This window comes from Chenopodium album, chromosome 1 (assembly GCF_948465745.1).
Source record: "Chenopodium album chromosome 1, dcCheAlbu1.1, whole genome shotgun sequence".
Classification (NCBI taxonomy): Eukaryota; Viridiplantae; Streptophyta; class Magnoliopsida; order Caryophyllales; family Amaranthaceae; genus Chenopodium; species Chenopodium album.
Genome location: NC_137834.1, coordinates 62,815,045 through 62,820,004, shown reverse-complemented (window position 1 = coordinate 62,820,004; position 4,960 = coordinate 62,815,045). Strand labels below are relative to the sequence as shown.

Genomic DNA, 4,960 nt, shown 5'->3' with positions numbered 1-4,960 from the left:
GTAATATTAATTATTCATTACTATTACTGATCGGAAGCGGCCTCCACCTAGGCATTCCGATCACTTGACCTCACTGAATATATTAGCTTTCTAATAATTCTGAACCCACTAACGGAATAGTACACTTGTTCGAAGGACACCATTCCTATCAATAAGCCTAATTCCGAGCCAAAAAGAAGAAGTTATGATCAAAACACTAAACCGGGCCCTAAAACCGACACACTTGCACTCCAACGGCCATAACTTTTTATCAGTAACATATTTTAACCTAATTCTAACGGAATTGGAAAGTAGACATTAAGATCTTTCCAATTATATCTCACACGCCTTAATCCAACTTTGCAATCAAAAGTTATGGAAGTTTTCGTATAAGCAAACCACAAACTAGCGCAACTCAATCAGTTGCGCGCGCGACTCATTGAGATGCGCGCGGCACCCAGCGCGACTCAGAGAGGTGCGCGCGCCACCTGACGACGCGGCTCGAAAACCCTAAAACTAGATCCCTACGCCTATAAATAGGGGTGTTCGTTCAGCATTGCGGGGACCGAAAAATTCAGTATTAAAACCCTATTATTCTCAAAACCCTAATCTCTCTACTTTTCTTACTATCATACTACTTTTCCCTCTTTCTTCCCAACTACTCTTCAACTCTAATCCATCCATTGAAGCTCTTTAAGGTAAAAAGAAGAAATAAAGTCCATAAACACATTAAACGGAGATTTTAACATAAAAGAAGAACGGTTAGTTTCCCGAGCACTTAGATAAATCACGTTTCCTTTATTGTTTAAATAACATTAATTGAATAAATAGTGTTGTTTGATCACTTTAAACAAACTTTTAATTAATTAATTCACATAGTATTCTTTTGTTAATCAAGAACAGAATTTGATAATTAATTGTTGTTTTATCACTTAAGACAAGGCGAAATTTGTTTATTTTGTTCTTTTCACGAATATTGATCAAACAAAGAATAACGACTTTTACAATGTAATTGCTACGTGATTAATTCTTGTAAATAAAATCAACTAACTTAGTCTTTATGTATCATGTTGCATATATTGTTTGGTAATAAAATTGTGAAAATGGAAGAGCTAGTAGAGGTCGTACTAGGGCTAGAATAGCAATTCCTCCCTAAAAGGAACGTTATGTTAGTACCCTCGCTCCCGAACTCATTTCTGGTTCGTTTATGTAAACTTATGATTCGTGCTAATTATTCCATGAACTCCATATGGAAGAAAGACATGAACGAGGTTTATGAGTTTTCCTAAAACTCATTGGCGACTCCTACTTGTTTCTTACAAAAAAGCATGATGAGAGTATCATTTCTAATTCAAGGTCTCCCAAACAATCAGGAATTTAAATCCTAATACACCCTAACAAGTGTAAAGTCCTAGGCTTTTAAAGGGCCATTAGGCATTTAAGGAAGGATCCCCTTATGATGGGAACACCATCCTTACAACTACTGGTAGCAACAACTACAACAACAACACTTGGAAAAACAAGAAGAACGACACTCCTTGTTTGTCTTCCAAGCCCAATAATGCTACCAATAACATCAACGTCAATGATGTGTTAGCTCTTAATGCTCCCACTCAGAGATTCCAAAGGTAAAGGAGGGTTTACACGCCTTTGGGAATGAGCTATGATGCTTCTTTTGATCGCTTGCATAGTCAAGGATTGATTACGCCAATTGGACCCTTTCCAGAATCTCGACCAAAGAACAGAACTGCTAGCTATGACCCCAATGCTCATTGCAAGTTTCATCAAGGCAAAGGTCATACTACTGAGAAATGTTGGAGGTTGAAGGATGCGATCCAAGACCTACACTAACACAAAAATGGGAATAAGTAACACACGATACACAACAGTCAAGTTGGATAGGCGGTCTCTAGAATTTTATAGATCGTCTGAGTAAGATCAGCGTTTTGTTATTCAAACTTATAGAGCGCCTCCCCTACTCAACCGTTCTATATGATTTATTATTATTTTAGTGAAAAAGTGACTTTGCAATATAGAGCGCTTGTCTTAGTTAACAGCTCTATATTGTTTAAAAAACAAGTAAAAAAATGAAAAAAAAAACCATAGACCTCCTTTGATTTTTGCAATCAGCCGTTTACTCTCATTCCCTTCAAAAAAATTTCTTTCTCTCACCTCATTCTCCTCCTCTCTTTCTCTTTAGATCTACTAATTTGTTAAACGAATAGATGAACATGTAGCCTTATTCTCTTCATCATCTTCATTTCTTCTACACTCAATTATCGAACAATATTGGTTATATTTGAAGCTGCAGATGTTTGGTAAGATGTTTATGTTTGTAATCATCAAATATCAATTCGAAAGTTTTTTCAGTTTGAAAGTTGTAATGATGATTGTTTGGTTAATTTTTTCAATTTTTTCTAGTTTTTAGTTGATTTAAGTTTCTGGGTACTGGATTTTTGGATAGTTTGTGCTAAAGTTTTGCGAATTCAGAGATGATTTTTGTTATTTTTTTTTCAGATCAAAAGTTTTCGATTTTGTTCTAATTCTAATTTAGATTTCCATTTTAAATTTTCGTTTTAATCCTCAATTATTTTAGCTCTCTAAGTTGAGTAGTTTCTGATTATCATCTTCACATTTGTTTTTAATATTCAATTGTATTAGATCTAAAATTTTTTATTTTCATTTTAAAATTACTTTAGATCTAAAATTTCTATTTGGTGCGATTTGTTCTGATTTTGTGTGTTGATGGTGTGCTTGTGGGTGTTTGGTGCGGTTGCTCTGTTTTGTGCGTCGATGGTGGAAGGCTGGAAGCGTTGATGTAATAGTGGAAAGTTAGTTTCTATTTGTTCATTTTTATATTTAGTCTCTTTAAAATTGTTTTGTTTGAACATATATGAGTGACATAATGAACTGGGTTTATTTTAATTTCTTGTGGGATGAGATTTTATAGTTGTAATTAAAATTGCATTAAGATCTATTTTTGTAGGGGTTGATTCTGGGTTTTGAATATGTCAATAAATTTTATTTTGAATTCGGTGGAGTCATCTGGGTTTTTAGCAAGGACGTGATTGCATTTATATAAAATTTAAATTAAATTACATTGCAATTATAGTCTTTATTATTTGTTGTTACATGTTTTTACAGATTTATGAGTGGAAATTTGCTTGGCAGCTGCAAGCTTTACGTAATCGGTCTAATCAGTTGTATTATATAACTTGTAATTTAAATTTCTTGTTTAGTGTATTATAGAACTTGTAATGTAAATTTCTTGTAAGTAATTTAATTATTGTAATTGAAATATTTGTAAATTTTTTTAATCAATTTTATGTTATTGCTACGCTGTTTAACTTATTATTGACAAATTATTATTATTATTATTATTATTATTATTATTATTATTATTATTATTATTATTATTATTATTATTATTATTATTATTATTATTATTAAATAATAATAATATAATTTTTTTTTTTAAAAAAAATAAGGAAAAGAGAGCGCCTATCTATCTTAGGAGTTCTCTTTTTACATAGCTATAGAACGTCTATCTTAAGATGACAACTCTCTTTTCCTTGTGTTTTATTTACTTTGTACCTAGAATATGAGACGCCTATCTGAGATAGGTGATTAGTATTGTGATAGATATAGAACGCCTCAAAGAGGCGTTCTATAGACTTTATAAGGCACCTCCTCATAAGAACGCCTCTGAGGCGTTCTATATTGCTTGTTTTAGGCGTTCTATATTCCTATTTTTGTAGTAGTGCTAATTGATGCTAATAAACTTCCTGTCCCTCCAGGGGGCAAGAAGCCCAATATTCAAACAAGTCCCCTTTCGGATGCTTTGGCTATCATGAGAGATGAAGTCTCCTTTGATCCGTCACTACTCATTCAACCTATGAATGAACCTCTACTAGAAGTTGTCTTTGTTTCAAGCTGTGAAGAAGTGAATGGAATTTGGTTTAGTGACGATGAAGACGTCTATCTTAAAGATATAGCCTGTTCATATCTTAGCACTAGTGAAGATGTTTTGGGATACCTTAAGGTCAAGGTTCTCACCAGAAATGGACGGTTGCAATAGCTAAGTCCACCTCCACCTCCACCGCAATCACAACCAATAGTTGATCCTATCGATCCTGTGAACAACGATGTGATCAAACAATTACAAAAGACTAAGGTGGAAATGCATGTATGGAAGCTTTTGGCCACCTTCCACGAGCATCGAAAAGCTGTGATGAATGCTTTGGTGAAAATAGGAGTTGATAGTGATATGACTCCTCAAGGACTGGTCAACTTTCTCACTACCAAATTGCCAAGTACCAATAATATGATTTCCTTTTCTGATAAGGATCTGCCCCCGGAAGGGGACCAAATAACAAGGCCTTACACCTCACTGTGGTGTGTAGGCAGATGAATGTTTCTATGAGCCTGGTTGATAATGGCTCAGCAATCAATGTATGCCCACTGCGCACTTCACATAAGTTGGGCATAAAAAATGAAGAATTGATTCCCTCTGCTCAAGGGATTTGTGCTTACGATAATACTCGCCGTCAAGTCGTGGGTACTATCATGCTAAATATAACTACTGGAGCTATTGAACGTCGCACCAAGTTTCAGGTGGTGGACATTCAGGCTTCTTTGCTTCATGAGCTAAAGGCGATTCCGTCGTCATTGCACTAAAAGGTAAAAGCTATAGTTGGAGGGGTTCTAATTACCATTGATGCCTCCCCCATGCGCATTCAAGTTATTGATACTCCCATTGTCCATGTCGAACATGATGAGGAAGATGAGGATCTCTAGGGGTTTTCGCTAGATGATGTTCTCATGATCGAAGAAGAGGAGAAGTGTCACCTCAACTTCGATCCTTATTCGAATACCAATGTTAATGCAATTATGAAGAGGCAAGGGCATTTCCCTAGAATGACCCTCGGACTCAAAAAGAAAATGACTGAACTTCGGGGCCATCCAAGTGCACCCAAGAAGG

The 4,960-nt window shown here is 35.2% G+C and overlaps 1 long non-coding RNA gene across 1 annotated transcript; it reads left to right on the top strand.

The window, feature by feature from the left end:
* Positions 1–2,086: 2,086 nt before the first annotated feature.
* LOC145594816 (uncharacterized) lies at positions 2,087–3,019 on the top strand. Its single transcript, XR_014102878.1, has 2 exons — positions 2,087–2,297; positions 2,783–3,019. It is a non-coding gene; the product is annotated as an uncharacterized LOC145594816 (long non-coding RNA).
* Positions 3,020–4,960: the final 1,941 nt, after the last annotated feature.